At 37.9% G+C, this 19,052-nt stretch overlaps 1 long non-coding RNA gene across 1 annotated transcript in view; it reads right to left on the bottom strand.

Moving 5' to 3' along the window:
* The window catches only part of LOC143691441 (uncharacterized), a 38,887-nt gene that overhangs the window by 13,047 nt on the left and 6,788 nt on the right, over positions 1-19,052 (bottom strand). Inside the window, exons 2-3 of the long non-coding RNA XR_013179517.1 lie at positions 6,918-7,084; positions 6,700-6,791 (exon numbers count right to left, since the gene is read on the bottom strand). This is a non-coding gene — a long non-coding RNA (uncharacterized LOC143691441). The remainder of the gene's footprint in view (positions 1-6,699; positions 6,792-6,917; positions 7,085-19,052) is intronic.

Below are 19,052 nucleotides of genomic sequence, written 5' to 3'. Positions count from 1 at the left end.
TAAACAGACACCTACCAGAAGAAGAAATACGGATGGCCAAGAGGCACATGAAGAGATGCTCAATGTCCCTGGCCATTAGAGAAATGCAAATCAAAACCACAATGAGATATCATCTCACACCCACCAGAATGGCCATTATCAACAAAACAGAAAATGACAAGTGCTGGAGAGGATGCGGAGAAAGAGGCACACTTATTCACTGTTGGTGGGAATGTCAAAGGGTGCAACCACTGTGGAAGGCAGTTTGGCGGTTCCTCAAAAAGCTGAATATAGAATTGCCATACGACCCAGCAATACCATTGCTAGGTATCTACTCAAAGGACTTAAGGGCAAAGACACAAACGGACATTTGCACACCAATGTTTATAGCAGCGTTATTTACAATTGCAAAGAGATGGAAACAGCCAAAATCTCCAGCAACAGAAGAGTGGCTAAACAAACTGTGGTATATACATACGATGGAATATTATGCAGCTTTAAGACAAGATAAACTTATGAACCATGTAATAACATGGATGGACCTAGAGAATATTATGCTGAGTGAATCCAGCCAAAAACTAAAGGACAAATACTGTATGGTCCCACTGATGTGAACGGACATTCGAGAATAAACTTGAAATATGTCATTGGTAACAGAGTTCAGCAGGAGTTAGAAACAGGGTAAGACAATGGGTAATTGAAGCTGAAGGGATACAGACTGTGCAACAGGACTAGATACAAAAACTCAAAAATGGACAGCACAATAATACCTAATTGTAAAGTAATCATGTTAAAATACTGAATGAAGCTGCATCTGAGCTATAGGGTTTTTTTTGTTTTTGTTTGCTTGTTGGTTTGTTTGTTGTTGTTGTTTTTTACTATTACTACTACTTTTATTTCTTTTCTTTATATTAACATTTTATATCTTTTTCTGTTGTGTTGCTAGTTCCTCTAAACTGATGCAAATGTACTAAGAAACAATGATCATGCATCTATGTGATGATGTTAAGAATTACTGAGTGCATATGTAGAATGGTATGATTTCTAAATGTTGTGTTAATTTCTTTTTTTTTCTTTCCGTTAATAAAAAAAAAAAAGAATTAGTGTAGTAAGATAAGCTGTGGATAGCAGTAAAATGTAATTAAAAAAATAGCTGCAATGTCTAGTTTTACCTCCCTCCACACTGTGCAATTCTGCTTAAGCTTTTTGAGTTAAAAAAAAGGATGATTTCTAATGTACTCTCTGACAAGAAATGGGCAATTTACAAGCCCATTTATACATTTATTTAAATGAAATTTTAAGGGACGTAAAACTCTCTACACAATTGTCATTATCATTTTCGTAAATGTCTGTGTAGATCTCAGTTTGATTTATTATAAGAGAAGTTTGCACCTTTTTATGAACTGTAGCATCTAATTTTTAGATTTGAGGTAGTGCTTCCTGATTTCTGGTGGCGTTAATAGCATTGACTCTGTGAAAATCGCCATTCCCTCCCGGTTGGGCACTACCCTTGGGAGAGCAGGTCATGGCTCTCTAACAGCAGCATCCACAGCTGTTCAGGCTGACGCAGATTTGAGTGTTATTTCCTTGACAGAGGTCACAGAGAAGCAGTAGAAGATAATTTTATGAGGCATCTGCTATATTTGTGGTTATACTCAGTCTTCAAGATTGACCTACAAACTTGAGTTTCTGCAAGAAAATAACATTAAATCCATACACAAGAGCTTACAAATGGAAAGCTGTAACAAATGAACTTTCATGTGAATGGAATGTTATCTTCAACTGAAAAATCAATATAGTTAAAACCAATAAAATGTTGGTTTCAATGGAAGCTTAAATAGAGGTCAAAATAGATATATTTAACTTGAAAACCTTTAAGGTATAATAAAAAAAAATCTAGCTACAGCATACTGTATACAAGTATAAAGCAGTTAATGCTTAAGGTTATCTGTAAAGTTTAGCTAGAATCTCTTTTTCTTCATTTTCTTTTTTCTCATAAACTAGGGCAAGTGAAATGATTGCAATGAACAATGTTAATTGACCAATTTTAAATATTGCTATCAAAGTCAGTCTGACTTTAGTCTTATTGCGAACATAATTTACTAAAAAATAAATTAAAAGCCTCAAAGATGAAAAAAAAAAAAAATAGGCCACCAGCTCAGGTGAACCTGGTCAAAGCGGAGGTCACTGATTTTTTCCCCTGATGCCAAGGGGGCAGGGCTGACAGAAAAAGAAAAAAAAAAGAAACAGATTTTTGTGGCTGTGTTTCTACAAAGGCATGACTGCCTTTGGATACACCAGCAGGGCTTCCAAACAAGCAGGGCTTGTTTCTGCCCCAGGCATAGGCAGAAACAAGATTGTTTGAGGGCTTGTCTGGAGCCTGCGCCTTCCCTAGGGAAGGGGTGAGGCCCAACTCAGGTGGAATCCCTCTCTCAAGGAACTCAGACACCAGGGCTTGGTAATTTGAAGCCATTAAAACAAGCCTACAACCTCTCTTCTGTCTCCACCATGCCCCCAGCTGGGAGAGTCTGCCAAAGTTAAAGGTACCACATCATCTTATGCTGGTGTGACCTATAGGCAGACAAGTGCCACATACTGGACAGGATAAGAAAATCAGAGGCCAGAGACTTCACAGGAAAGCCTTTCAACCTGCTTGGTCTCACCATCAGGGAAAACTGATGCAGGTGACTCTTTCCTCCTGACAGGAGGCCAGTTTGTTCTGGGAACATCTGGCTGGGGTATATAATACCTAAGTAGACCCTCCTAAGGGTGGGGGGGAAAGTTACCATACAGGCAGGGCAAGAAACAAGAAAACAAGAACTGAAAAATTCTCCTCTGTTAAACAAAACCTAAGCTAGTGGTCCAGAATAAGCTGAACTGAATGTCAAAGAACAGAGAGACAACAAATTCATCCAGCAAGAAAACCCCAGGTAAAAGAAGTGAAAACAATCTCCAGAATAAACTCATTAAGGTAATTAAATGCCTAGACACCAGCAAAAAATAACAAATTACACCAGGAAAATTGAAGATATGGCCCAGTCAAAGGAACAAACCAACAATTCAAATGAGATACAGGAGCTGAAACAATTAATTCAGAATATATGAACAGACATGGAAAACCTCATCAAAAATAAAATCAATGAATTGAGGGTGGATATAAAGAAGGCAAGGAATGAACAAAAAGAAGAAATCGAAAGCCGGAAAAAACAAATCGCAGAACTTATGGGAATGAAAGTCATGGTAGAAGAGATGAAAAAACCAATGGAAATCTACAATGGTAGATTTCAAGAGACAGAACACAGGATTAGTGAACTGGAGGATGGAACATCTGAAATCTGACAAACAAAAGAAAATATAGAGAAAAAATGGAAAAATATGAGCAGGGACTCAGGGAATTGAATGACAATATGAAGCACACAAATATACATGTTGTGGCTGTCCCAGAAGGAGAAGACAAGGGAAAAGGAGGAGAAAAACTAATGGAGGAAATTATCACTGAAAATTTCCCAACTCTTATGAAAGACTTAAAATTACATATCCAAGAAGTGCAGTGTACCCCAAAGAGAATAGATCCAAATAGACATACTCCAAGACATTTACTAATCAGAATGTCAGAGGTCAAAGAGAAAGAGAGAATCTTGAAAGCAGCAAGAGAAGAGCAATCCATCACATACAAAGGAAGCCCAATAAGACTATGTGTAGATTTCACAACAGAAACCATGGAGGTGAGAAGACAGTGGGATGATATATTTAAATTACTAAAAGAGAAAAACTGCCAACCAGGAATTCTATATCCAGCAAAATTGTCCTTCAAACATGAGGGAGAAATTAAAACATTTTCAGACAAAAAATCACTGAGAGAATTTGTGACCAAGAGACCAGTGCTGCAAGAAATACTAAAGGGAGCACTAGAGACAGACACAAAAAGACAGAAGAGAGAGGTATGAAGAAGAGTGTAGAAATGAAGACTATGAGTAAAGGTAAAAAGAAGCAAAATTAGATATGACATATAAAATCCAAAAGGCAAAATGGTAGAAGAAAGTACTACCCATGCAGTAATAACACTAAATGTTAATGGATTAAACTCCCCAATCAAAAGACATAGACTGGCAGAATGGATTAAAAAACAGGACCCATCTATATGCTGTCTCTACTCAAAGGACATGAAGGCAAGGACACAAATGGACATTTGCACACCAATTTTTATTGCAGCATTATTTACAATTGCCAAGAGATGGAAACAGCCAAAATGTCCATCAACAGAAGGGTGGCTAAACAAACTGTGGCATATACATACGATGGAATATTATGCAGCTGTAACACAGAATAAAGTTATAAAGCATGTAACAGCATGGATGGACCCTAAGGACATTATGCTGAGTGAGATTAGACAAAAACAAAAGGACAAATACTGTATGGTCTCACTGATATGAACTGACATTAGTGAATAAACTTGGAATATTTCATTGGTAACAGAGACCATAAGGAGATAGAGATAGGGTAAGATATTGAGTAATTGGAGCTGAAGGGATACAGATTGTGCAACAGGACTGAATATAAAAACTCAGAAATGGACAACACAATACTACCTAACTGTAACACAATTATGTTAAAACACTGAATGAAGCTGAATGGGAGAATGATAGAGGAAGGAGGGCTGGGGGCATAAATGAAATCAAAAGAGAGATAGACGATAAAGATTGAGATGGTATAATCTAGGAATGCCTAGAGTGCATAATGATAGTGACTAAATGTACAAATTTTAAAAATGTTTTTGCATGAAGAAGAACAAAGGAATGTCATTACTGCAGGGTGCTGAAAATAGATGGTAATTAATATTTTTAAATCTCACCTTATGTGTGAGACTAAAGCCAAAAATGTTTATTTGGTACAAAATTTATATTTTGACTAGTGCATCTCCTAATAAAACTTATGTAGATAGTTGGTTGAACAACATGAGTACATGGAACCTTGGGTAGGACTTGAGATTTTGTTGGTTTGTCCACAGTGATGCTCCGAAGAATCCCAGAGTGATTTGATGAGTGGAAAAGTATTTGCAAAGTCCCCTTCAGGGAATGATGAGAAAAGAGGAAAATTCAACCTCCCCAAGTTGAATTCTTGATATTCTCACAAGCAGTGTGGACAACCAAAGCTATAGGCTGAGCCCCCAGTCTCGGGGTTTGAAACTTAACCCCATGAAGGATAGGTCAAGCCTACTTAAAATTAGGCTTAAGAGTCACCCCCAAGAGAGCCTCTTTTGTTGCTCAGATGTGGCCTCTCTCTCCAGCCAACACAACAAGCAAACTCACCACCCTCCCCCTGTCTATGTGGGACATGACTCCCAGGGGTGTGGACCTTCGTGGCAATGTGGGACAGAAATCTAGAATGAGCTGAGACTCAGCATCAAGGGATTGAGAAAAACTCTAGACTGAGCTGAGACCCAGCATCAAGGGATTGAAAAAACCTTCTCGACCAAAAGGGGGGAGAGTGCAATAAGACAAAGTGTCAGTGGCTGAGAGATTCCAAACAGAGTCGAGAGGTTATCCTGGAGGTTATTCTTATGCATTAAGTAGATATCACCTTGTTATTCAAGATGTAGTGGAGAAGTTGGAGGGAACTGCCTGAAAATGTAGAGCTGTGTTCTAGTAGCCATGTTTCTTGATAATGATTGTATAATGATACAGCTGTCACAATGTGATTGTGTGATTGTGAAAACCTTGTGTCTGATGCTCCTTTCATCCAGGGCATGGACAGATGAGTAAAAAAATATGGAGGAAAAAAATAAATAATAGGGTGAACAAAGGGTACAATAAACTGTGTAGACGGAAATACTAGTGGTCAGTGAGAGGGAGGGGTAAGGTGTATGGTATGTATGAATTTTTTCTTTTTTCTTTTTATTTATTTTTCTGGAATGTTGCAAATGTTCTAAAAAATGATCATGGTGATGAATACAGAACTATGTGACACTATTGTGAGCCATTGATTGTAAACCATGTGAAGAATATATGTATGTGAAGATTTCTCACTAAATATATGTATTTCAAAAAGAAAAAAAGAGAAACATATTTCTCAGTGCTTTTCCTCCAACTCATGGGTTGATTATTCCTTGGCACCCAGGTGGGGACTGTGGAAGGCGGGAACCAGGTGTCACAATGGTTCAGCCCACCCAGGCTGTGCAGAAAGGAGAGAATTCTGACACCTTCTCCTGACCCCTGTGAATCACTTGACAATTCCACCGACTCTGGGCAGGGGCATCTCAGATACACTCCTTTCTGGCCCCAGTGCCAAGGGAAATGCCAGGATCACAATGCACACATTGGCAAGAAAGTACTGCAGTTCAAGGAAACTTCTCAGCCTGAGGTTTGGCCTGAAAATGCCCAGGACCCTGACATACCTTACATTATGCAGTGGTGGGATAAGGGGCACCTGCCCCTGATTGCAGAATGGGAACCTCCTAAAGGGACACTGGAGCAGGCCAGATATACAGATGCAGTCCTGTGGCCCAATCAGCTCAGGAGCCGTATCATCTGCTTGACAACCCCCCCACCCACCCACCTCCACACCAACAGTGTGTAGGCACCTCAAGGCTTTGGGATGAATTCTGTCATCTGCAAATCTTCAGTAAGAGGTAAAAATCTCTTCTGAATCCAGATGCTCAAGAAGAGGACCCTCCAAACCCCACCCACCCCTCAGTGAGGAAGAATTTCAGTGCTGGCCCACCTGCTGCCAAGCTCACCAGGGGCTCAGCTGTAGGAGACACAGATGTCCTTCCCATGAGCCTGGGCCAGGCCTCCTTTACTTTGATGAAGACTCTGAAAGATTTAAAGTTGATGGACAATGAGGACATCAGTCTTGGGAGCTAGAAGAATAACCCACTTTGGAACTCAAATGGAGGCTTTTGCTCTGTCCTGTGGGCAGTGGTTGCCTTCTGTACTCACCCCCTGGAGTAAGGGATCCATTGGAAGCTCCGTCCTGCCTCTAGAATCATCACAAGCACCAGGTAGTGGATATGTTTGCTGAATCCTTGCTGTAAAAGCTTTTTCATGACAAATCTGACCTTCTCCCTGTAGTCATCATGCTGTCAGCAGTCTGGACAAACCAAGACCTGCCACAGACACAAGTGAAGAGAACAGGTCTACAGGTCTTAGAGGAATTTATCTGCAATTGTTGACTTTGGGTTTGACAGGAGGTCAAATTTAAAATTAATTTGACATGTGAAAAATGAGAGGATGGTCCATGCACTTCCCAAAAAACAAACAAACAAAAAATTCAACAAATGGTTGAATGGTTGCAATAACAGGATACTCACATGGAAAAATAATGAAATGTGATCCTGCCATACAGCATACAAAAAAAAAAAGTGGGGATGCAATATTTCTTGGTAATGTAAGTTTAATAAGGTGAGGTTTTTCCCTCCCATCTGTGAGATTTTGAATTGGGAACTAGAAACTACCTCAGTATTCATCAGTAAGGGATGATTAAACAGATTATGATGTATTCAATATAACTGTATACAGGGGACTCATTTCTCATATGAATCTATTTTTTCCTGACCATTTAAAATATAAGGAAAATTATAATAGTAATACCATGCAATCACAAATATCATCTACATTTCACAAATATTTCCACATTTTTAGTTGTTCATATATGTTTACCTATATGTATACATATAACCATAAATTTCCCTATTTTATTATATACTGTAAACTTGGAAGTTTTTAAACAATCTTTCTACACAGTCCCTTCCTCTTCTTTGAAGTGGTAATTTCTACTAATACATTATGGGGTATGAAGATGTATATAGGTTGGTGTTAGTACAATAAAAATATCTTTGAGAAATTAAAAGAAAAAGAGATCTCATTCCCTATGCAAGATTCCATATAATTGTGGTTTCACAGCATTTTTAAGATTTTTTTTAATTAGTAGCTAACATTAAAAAACAGAAGCACACACACAAATATATACATCCATCCATATTTTCAGCTTATTTTGAAGAAAACAGAAGATCTGGCCTGTAGCCCACACGGGGCATGCTCTGTAAAGTTGTCTATAGTCTCCTTCATTCTGTATGATTTCTGAGGTCAATCATTTGTTGCCATTTCTCACAGCATTTTTCATATAGAAAGAGTAAAAGGAATTATATTTGTACCCCTATATCTATCAAAAGTGGGAAATAAAAAACAACAAAAAGATCACATGATTTTAAAAAGTGGAAGAGAACCTATTTCTTTATGGAAATATAGAATATTCCTATCAGATTATCAGGAATAAAATTTCTGTTGAAGATACCATTATAAAAAAAAAAAGTGACCCACTTCACTTTTTCACATTACTTGCCTGATCTCTACAAGCCTCAAAGTTTGCAATATCTGCAGAGTGGGTGAAAAAAGGATCAGAGAGAGAATCCTATGGAATATCAGAATTTACAGAGCAGACAGAGGAGCAAGAAAATCAAGGGAGAATATTATAAGGAAACTCAAGAGAAGACAGAATTTAAGAAGGAAACGGAAATTACAATAGAAGATGGTGAAGCAAAACTGTATTTACTCACTCTCCTCATTAAAACACCAAAATTAACAATAAAATAAAAATTAGAAATGAACACTCTATCTGCAATGAAATTAGAAAATAGGTACAACCCAGATAATTGTCTGTAAGAAATAGCTGCCAAGTATAATACAAGAGAAGACACGTAGAGCAGATATTTCTTCATATACCAAGTGGTACGTACATTTCTCTAAAAGTGAGTGGGAAGGCCTTCAGGGACCTATTCAGGACTCCTTTACTTGACCAATGAGGACAAAAGGCATGAGTGTGTCATGGGAAAAGCAGAAAATGCTCCTCAACAAGGTACAGCATTGCACCACAGCTGGGGAAGCAGTGCAGAAAAAGGTCAGTGGGATTCTCTATTTTCTCCATTCTACACTTTAACTGGTAAAAACTGCCTGGAGGGGAGGCAGAGACAGTATGGAGGGATCACCACAACCAGCTGTATAGCAGTTGATTAGAGTCTTGAGCAGAGATAAGTAAACAGTAAATACCAAAATAAAATATACCTATGAGCCCACAAGGAAGGCTTGATGATCTGCTTTTCCAAAAGTGGGATAGAGAAAGAGGAAATTCAAAGAGAAATTCAAATATGATACAGCAGAGGACATATCAAATTGATTAGGAAGTATCCTAATGCATGATTGAATTGAAACTGCCAATTCCCTCAGAAGACATTGCTAGTCCCTTCCCAATATTATTCTGGATCTGAGATGAGCAATAGGCAAAAGAATCTGAAATGAGACCTGTGCCCATTTGAAACTGTCGTGTACCCCAGAAAAGCCATGTTCTTCAATTCTCATTCAGTATTGCTGGGTGGGATCTTTTTTATTGTTCCCATGGAGATGTGACACACCCAATTGTGGGTGGTAAATTTTAATTAATGGTTTCTCTGGAGATGTGTCTCCACCCATTCAAGGCGGGGTTGCTTACTGGAATCCTTTAAGAGAGAACCATTTTGGAAAGTGTGAACAGAGCCCACACAACCAGAAATCTTTGGAGATGCAAAAGGAAAATGCCCCCAGGGAAGCCTTATGAAATAAGGAGAGAAAATTAGCAGATATTGCCATGTGCCTTCCCGGCGGGGAGAGAAACCTGAACTTCACCAGCCCTTTCTTTGGAGTTAAGGTATCTTTCTCTATATGTCTTAGTTCGAACATTTTCATGGCCTTAGAACTGGAAACTTGCAACTTAATAAATTCCCTTTTTAAAAGCTATTCTGCTTCTGGTATATTGCATTCCAACAGCTTAACAAACTAAAGCAAGATCTATGAACAAAAACTGTTCCTTATGAAAAAAAGGAGAAATGATAACAAGCAAAATGGAGATCATCAAAACACTTGAGAAAGCGTTATCCCAGCAAACAGAAGAAACAATGTCAGGCAGATAATTTTCTATACTTGCAAAAAATTAAAGATAATATGGATTTTTTTTAAAGATTGCAAAAAGAATGAAGTATGTAACAACATGGATGGTTCTTAAGGACATTATGCTGAGTGAGATTAGCCAGAAACAAAAGGACAGGTATTGTATGGTCTCACTGTTATAACCTAACATTAAGGAATAAACTTGGATAATTTCAGTTAAGAGCAGAGGTCATCAGGAAATAGAAGTAGGGTAGATATTGGTGTGCTGGTTTGAAAGGATGTGTGTCCCCTAGAAAAGCCATGTTTTAATCCTAATTCCATTTTGTAAAGGCAGCCGTTTCTTCTAATCCTTATCCAGCATTGTATGTTTGAAACTGTAATTAGATCATCTCCCTGGAGATGTGACCTAATTGAGATTGGTTGTTAAACTGCATTAGATGACGACATGTCTCCACCCATTCGGGTGGGTCTTGATTCATTTCTGAAGTCCTATAAAAGATACAAGTGTTCTGAGTAATGAACATGATGATGAATATACAACTATGTGATTATTTTGTGAGTTATTGATTATATAACAAGAATTGAATGATCATATGGTAAGAATGTTTGTGTTTGTATGTGGTTATGTTTAATTAAAAAAATGATTATGGTGAAGAATATACAATTATGTCATCATATTGTGAGCCAATGATTGTATACCATGTATAGATTGTATTTTTGTGAAGATTTGTCAATAAAAATATTTTTTAAAAAATACTGCAAAAAGAGATACAAAGGGAAAAAAGAGGTACTTTTTTTAGTGAGAGATAATAGGTGGGCTGGTAGATAGCAATACTGTAAATACAGTAGAGCCATCATCAAAATGAAAAGCACATTACAGAAGCAGCAAGAAGTAAATATATACTATTAAAAGCTTAGTGACACAGAAACCAGGCATAAGAAAAACAAAAATTTTTAAGGAAAATTACAAAGATAAAATTTTATCTATTTTTTAGAAGCTGAGGAAATTGGGAAAAGAGAAACAGCATATACATTATTGGTGTCCCTGAAATAGAGAACACAACAAATGGAATGGAAAGGTTTTGAAGTTATGGTTGAAGAAAACTGTGAAATAAAGACCCAATCTTCAGCTCAAAGGGGCACTTTGTTACAGGAAAATAATGGCACAGAACAATCAACACTGAAGCCTGTCCTGGAGAGGTTATTAAATATCAAGATAACGTAAAGAATGCAGGTGATGAAATGCAGCCACCCACATCAGTGATTAATCGTATGATAAAGGAATTGACATGCATGAGGCATGCAATGATGTGAATGAAACTATGGGACATTTGGTGAGGTAAAATAAGCCAGAAATGAAAGAATAATTATTGTATGGTCTCCTTTAGAAAATGCTTGTAAGAAAATAGGAGCCTGGAGCTGAAGGGATACAGATTGTGCAACAGGACTGAATATAAAAACTCAGAAATGGACAGCACAATACTACCTAACTGTAATACAATTATGTTAAAACACTGAATGAAGCTGAATGTGAGAATGATAAAGGGAGTAGGGCTGGGGGCATAAATGAAATCAGAAAGAAATATAGACGATAAAGATTGAGATGGTATAAGCTAGGAATGCCTAGAGTGTATAATAATAGTGACTAAATGTACAAATTTTAAAAATGTTTGTGCGTGAGGAAGAACAAAAGAATGTCATTAATGCAGGGTGCTGAAAATAGATGGTAATTAATATTTTAAAATTTCAACTTATGTGTGAGACTAAAGCAAAAAATATTTATTTGGTACAAAATTTATATTTTGACTAGTGCATTTCCTAATATAACTTATGTAGATAGCTTGATTGAACACCATAAGTACTTGGAATCTTGAGTAGGACATCAGATCTTGTTGGTTTGTCCAGAGTGATGCCCCAATGAATCCCAGAGTGATTTGATCAGTGAGTGGAAAAGTATTTGCAAAGACCCCTTTGGGGAATGGTGAGAACGGGGAGAAATACAACTTCCCCAAGTTGAATTCTTGATTTTCTCACAAGCAGTGTAGACAACCAAAGCTATAGGCTGAGCCCCCAGTCTTGGGGTTTGTTCATATGAAGCTTAACCCCACAAAGGGTAGGTCAAGTCTACTTAAAATTTAGGCCTAAGAGTCACCCCCAAGAGAGCCTCTTTTATTGCTCAGATGTGGACTCTCTCTCCAGCCAACTCAACAAGCAAACTCACCACCCTCCCCCTGTCTACATGGGACATGACTCCCAGGGGTGTGGACCTTCCTGGCAACATGGGACAGAAATCCTAGAATGAGCTGAGACTCAGCATCAAGGGATTGAGATAACCTTCTCGACAAAAAGGGGGAAGAGTGAAATGAGACAAAGTGGCAATGGCTGAGAGATTCCAAACAGAATCAAGAGGTCATCCTGGAGGTTATTACACATTAAGTAGATATCATGTTGTTATTCACAATGTAGTAGAGAGGCTGGAGGGAATTGCCTGAAAATGTAGAGCTGTGTTCCAGTAGCCATGTTTCTTGATGATGATTGAATAATGATACAGCTGTCACAATGTGACTGTGTGATTGTGAAAACCTTGTGTCTGATGCTCCTTTTATCTACCATGTCAACAGATGAGTAGAACGTATGGAATAAAAATAAATAATAGGGGGAACAAATGTTAAAATAAATTAGTTTGAAATGCTAGAGATAAATGAAAGCGAGGGGTAAGGGGTATGGTATATATAATCTTTTTTTTTCTCTGTTATCATTTCATTTCTTTCCCTGTTGTCTTTTTATTTCTTTCTCTGAATTGATGCAAATGTTCTAAGAAATGATGAATATGCAACTATGTGATGATATTGAGAATTACTGACTGTATATGTAGAATGGAATGCTATGTTAATGTTTTTGTTTGTTTGTTCTTAATTTTTTAACTAATTTAAAAAAAAAGAAAATAGGAGCCTAGATTATAAGCTCTTATAGCAAACACATTTAGTCCAGAGTGGTAATTATTATTTCTGGAGTTGAGAGGCAGTTTTATGTATATAAATATAACCTGGTATTTAGAGATAAGAACAAAGCCAATCAGATTGGGATTAAAATAATTCAAAACGCAGGGATAAGGAAGACATTGTCTATATTTTAGAACCACACCTACTCTCTGAGACCAAATGAAGTCAGATTTATTTTGCCCAGAACCTAAATTTTCTTTAGTGCATAATCTAACTCAACCTGTCTGTATAGCTCATTTCAGTAATTGAAACACAGGTTGCCCAGAATAAGAATGAGGGCCTTTAATCCTGAATAGCTTAATGTAATGCCTAGATACATCCTAGAATATATTAGGCAGATAATCAAAAAGTATTGGCAAAGTCCCTTATGGATAGGAGAAAAAATATGGTACTATTAAATTTTACCATCAGGGAATCCCCAGATACTGTGTCAAACATTAGGGACACCCAAATCAATAGGCCAAGCCCTTGATTTTGAGGCTTACCCTTGTGAAGCTTATGTGGGTAACAGAGAAGCTTAGCCTACCTATAGGTATGCCTAACAGTTACTTCTGGAGGACCTCTGTTGTTGTTCAGATGTGGCCTCACTCTCTCTAAGCCCAACTCTGCAAGTGAAATCATTGCCCTCCCCACTATGTGGGACATGACATCTGTTCTAGTTTACTAGCTGCTGGAATGCAACACACCAGAGATGGATTGGCTTTTAATAAAGAGGGATTTATTTCATTACTTCTTCAGAGGAAAGGTAGCTAACTTTCAACTGAGGTTCTTTCTTATGTGGGAAGGCACAGGGTGATCTCTGCTGGCCTTCTCTCCAGGCCTCTGGGTTCCAACAACTTTCCCCAGGGTGATTTCTTTCTGCATCTCCAAAGGCCTGGGCTAAGGTGTGAGTGCCGAGATGAGATATGCTGAGCTGTTTGGGCTATGCTACGTTGAGCTCTTTCATTTAAGCACCGGCCAATTAAATCAAACATCATTCATTACAGCAGGCACGCCTCTTAGCCAACTGTGGATGTTATGTGCAATAGATGAGTTTCAAATACCACTGGCTCATGTCCACAGCAACAGAACTAGGCACATTCACTTGGCCAAGGTGACACCTGAACCTATCTACCACAATGTCCAAGGGTGAAAGTTTCCCTGGTGACATGGGAGGTGGCTTCTGGGGATGAGTCCAGCCCTGGCACCATGGGATCAACAATTCCATTCTGACAAAAAGGGGGGAAAGAAGTGTAACTAATACAGTATCAGTGACTGGGAAGGCTCAAATAGAGTTGAAAGGCTACTCAGGAGGTCACTTTTATGCCCGCTTCAGGTAGACATTGCTACCTATCATAACTTGCCAAACCCCAATCAAAACCATTCCAGCAAATCATAAAGAAGGGCAATATGTAAGATTCTACAAAGGTTCCATGCACTAGGGTAACTTTCCAGAAACCTACAACCTCCAGATGGGTCCCTGGACCAGATAAGTCCTGAAACCTACAGGGCCCAGCCTCTCCAAAATATCAGATGATTCCATCTCCCAACCCCATATTATTGACAGCCCCTTCCAACATGAAAATTTAAAATGGCCATAGCCCAGATACCCCTAAAGAGAGGGATAGAAAGATCAAAGGTGATGGTGGAGTTATAAAGAGAAGGTAGGTTTTAACAAATGAAAAATATCATATTTTTCATCCATACCAAACTCTGAACTCTTTTCTACAACTAATTGTTGTGCTGTGCTTTGAAATTTATTGCTTTTTTGTATATGTTATTTTTCATAAAAAGTCAATTGTGATGATAAAAAAATATTTATTCCTTCTAGCTTCCTATATTCTGGAGCAGCTAGAAGGAAAAATCTGGGAGGATGGTATAGTAGCCTATGACAACCTCTGGGATCTGTCCTGTAACTACTTGTTGAAGAGTGCTTTGAAAACTATTGTTTTTTTCTTTCTTTGCTTTGTATATATGTTAAATTATACTATAAAAAAGTTTTAAAATAAAAAAATAAATTTTTAAGTAAAAGATAAAAGAATTATGGCATGAAAAATTTTTTAAAAATGGTGCGAAGGGACTAGCAATGAGGGCTGAATCCATTTAAATATGAATGAATGCTAAACAACTATGAGAATTCTAGTACAGGACATAATATAAGTGTTGTAAACATTAATGATGCAAAAAAAAACAAAACAATAGAGATCACTTTCTAGGTTCAGCTCCAACATGAAAAAGACTTGGAAGTCATCACCTCCATCCTTACAACAAGAAAAAGTCTGAACAAAATGAAAGCCAACCACTTTTCTCAGACCCATCATAGAACTGAGGTCACAGGGTAAACCCAACAACCCCAGAACCTAGAGAGAATGATGGATCACAACTTACTGGTGGGAGCCAGTAACTGGAAGAAACACTTTCAAAAGGTAATTGACAAGCTGCTAGAAACTGAGTAAAGAAAGACTAACTTGAGAGTTAAAAACACCTGTGGGCCCAGTCTTAAGAGGGGGCTCCTACTTTTTTGTAAGTTTTACTTCTAGGACCCCCATCAGCTTGTTACTGGGGAAGATCAGAGAAAAATTCCCTCCTGTGTGAGGCAGGAGGAGGGGAAATGTACCCATTTTGAAATACACCCCAGGAGAAAGAAACCATTTTGAAATATACCAACCTGGAAAGTAACCATCTTGAAATATGCCCAGAGAATTTTGAGACTGTTACCAGACAAAGTCCATGGATTCTTTTGCCCAATGCACTCAATAACCAATTCCTAAGACACCAGAGTTTCAAAGAGAGAAAGAGTTTTTACTGGGCATATAGTAGGAGAGCAGATGGCCTAGCAGCCCAAAGTCTGTCTCCTGGAACTGCAGTAATTGAGGTAGTTTTATTAGAGAAAAGATGGGCAGGGTTTAGGATAATGAGCACAGTGGCCCCAGATGATGAAGTTAGAGGTCATCTGATTATTAAGCATGCGCAGATTAATTTCATGCTTAGTCACAGAATGTATGAAAGAAAATGTTGAAATGAGGTATAGGTGAGTTGTAGGCTAAAGTCTAAGCTACTGCACATGTCAAGTGGGCCCACTTTGGTTAGATCCAGTCTCAGTTATCAAGATAACTTGGTTTCGGGTGGGTTAGTTCTGGGCTGACCCAAGGCCCTTCATCAATAAACATTAGGGTCTGTCTTTAGTGATTACAGGATTCTAAAGTTGAAAAACTGGATAACTGGGTAGAAATGAAAGTTAGTCACAAGGTTTTTATAATCACTGGGAGGAACATAAGGGCTATACAACCATTATCAGCTGGATTACAATTTAGAGATTTCAGGAGTTTCCCTCTGTCTACTCCAATATACTAGAAAGCAAAAAGTAATATCTGTATAACAATTCAGTAATCAAAATCATCCCTTAAATTCTAGTTTCTCAGTTACAAGACCTGCCCTCAAGGGGAACTACTTTATCAAAAACTTCTCTGACCTAGGGCGAGAACAATTAGATAACTTGAGCTTCCTCTAACTGTCCTGTCTCACAGGAGGGGAGGAAAATCAAACAAACAAAAAATGCTTATGAAGGTCAAAGCCCAGGGACTCAAATTCAAATGCACTAAAACAAACAACAACAATGAAACCCTGAGATTTAGTCTTAATAGTATAGAATGTTTCCCCTCCCAACAGTTTAGGACCTCATCAACAGGGCTCCAGCATGGTAATAGTAGACTACAACTGAGAAAACTTTAAGACATAGACTCCTTTTGAGAAGGAGCTTTAGAAAAATCCAAAGGCAACATGAGAGAGGGGGGAAAAGAAAAAGAAAAAAGAAACTAGAGGAAACTGATGGCTCTGGCAGCTATAGCAAACAATATATATATATATATATATATACACCCTTGCCTAGCCAGATTAAAACAAAACCTTACACTTAGAATCTGATTACCAGTTTCTATTACTAGATACACTGTGTTCATCTTTCAACAAAAAGTTAAAAGGCGTGATAAAAGGCAAGAAAAAACACAATCTAAAGAGACAAAGCAAGCATCAGAATCAAACTCAGATATGACTCACAGATGTTAGAATGGTCACCCCAGGAATTTAAAATAATTAATTTTCATATGCTAAGGGCTTTAATGGAAAAAGTAGACAACAGGCAAGAAGAGAAAGATAAGGCAAGCAGAGAAATGGAAACCCTAAGGAAGAATCAAAAGCAAAAACTAGAAATTGAATACACAGGAACAGAAATGAAGAGTGCCTCCAATAGGCTCCTCAGTAGACTGACCACAGATGAGGAAAGCATCAGTGAGCTTGATGGTATGTCAACAGAAATTTCCCAAATTGATGCAGAGAAAAAAGAATGAAAACAAAACCAGAATAGAATATTCAAGTACTGTGAGACAATTACAAAAAAGGTATTGATACTGAACAAATGCAGGGTTCTCTGCCAATGTACTTAACAGCCAAGCCTTGACACCCAAGTTTCAAAGAAAGAGTTTATCGCTAGGCAGGAAGCAGGAGGTCAGACGGCCTATTAGCCCAAAAATCTATCTCCCAGAAACTAAGGAGTTCAGGATCTTTATGGATTCAAACAAGGGGAGATGGAGTTGTTACCATTACAATATTCAGTATAAACAGGACTGAGACTAGACTAAAATAACCATTACAATAAAGTATACACTAGGGCTGAAGCTAGTTGAATTTCAGTAATTTCAGGTATTAACTTCTCATTATTCTGCAAGACAGAAAGAAAAAAATCTATATAATAATTCAGTAGTCATTTGTTAATTCTTAATTCCCCAGTTACAATATAATATACATGTAATGGGAACATTAGAAGAAGAAAGAGAAAAAGGCAGAAGAAGTATTTGAGGTAATAATGGCTGAGAATTTTCCAAAATTAATGAAGAACACCAAACAAAAGATCCAGGAAGCTCAGATAACATCAAGTAGGATAAATACCAAAAAAAAAAAAAAAAAATTACTCATAAGCATATCATATTTAAACTTCAGAAAACCAAAGATGAACAGAAAATCTTAAAAGAAGCTGAGGAGGTGGGGGGAATTTGAGGAAACACCTTATTTATAAAAAATAGGGATAAGAATTACATCAGACTCCTATTCAGAAACCATGCAAGGAAGAAGAGAATGGAGTGAAATATTTAAAATGTTGAAAGGGAAAAAAAAATAAACTAGAATTTTGTATCCAGTGAAATTGTCTTTCAAAATTAAAGGAAATTATTCTGGAGCAGCTAGAAGGAAAAATATGAGAGGTTCGTATAGTAGCCCAAGACAAACTCTGGGATCTGTCCTGTAACTACTTGTTGAAGAGTGCTTTGAAAACTATTGCTTTTTTATTTCTTTGCTTTGTAAATATGTTATACTATACAATAAAAAAAGTTAACAAACAAAAACTTAAAGGAAAGTGGGGCGGTGCAATGGTGGCTCCGTGGCAGAATTCTCACCTGCCATGCCCAGGTTTGATTCCCAGAGCCTGCCCATGTCAAAAAAAAAAAAGTAAATAAAAAAATTTAAAGGAAAGTGGTTGACCAAGATGGGAGCATAAGACACTCTAGGGTGCCTTTCCCCCAAAGAATCTATGAAGAACTATCAAAAACTGGCAAAGCCATCTTCCTCAGAACTCCAGAAAACAGTTAAAGGAATGAAGTAACAGAGTAAGTGCCAAATGAAGAAAACATAACTTAAAAAAACTGGTAGGACAGGCTCTTGGTGTCCTGGCTGGCCCCTCCCCCATCCCTTTCATGGCATGGTGTGGAGCCCACTTATGGTGTCATTGTAGGTCACCGGCTCTGTTTCAGAGGGAGCAGAGTAACCACTATGTGCATTCTGGGTGCCTGTAACAGGTGGAAACCTGAAGGACTGAAATAGGACACTCATTGCTATCTCACCCTCCCAGAACTTGCCTGGAGGGCAGAAACAGCATGCACACAGCTAAAGTAGTGTAAGAAACTATAAAATCAAAGCAGACTGGGATAAGGGATTATCAACTTTAGCACAAAAATAGAGCATGCAGGAGAGGGTAAAGTCCATTTCACAGCGAGTAGAGAGGACATTTGGATTCCTGTAAACCTGGGAATTTCTTGGACCGTGAGTACAAGCCCATGACAAGACAGGCTCAGAAAAGATAGAAAGGACTCTACATTTTTGCCAGGGCTGATCTTCTTGATAGGAG

This window comes from Tamandua tetradactyla, chromosome 7 (assembly GCF_023851605.1).
Source record: "Tamandua tetradactyla isolate mTamTet1 chromosome 7, mTamTet1.pri, whole genome shotgun sequence".
Taxonomy (NCBI): Eukaryota; Metazoa; Chordata; class Mammalia; order Pilosa; family Myrmecophagidae; genus Tamandua; species Tamandua tetradactyla.
Note: the sequence above shows the minus strand (reverse complement) of the source record. Positions and strands in the feature narration are given on the sequence as shown.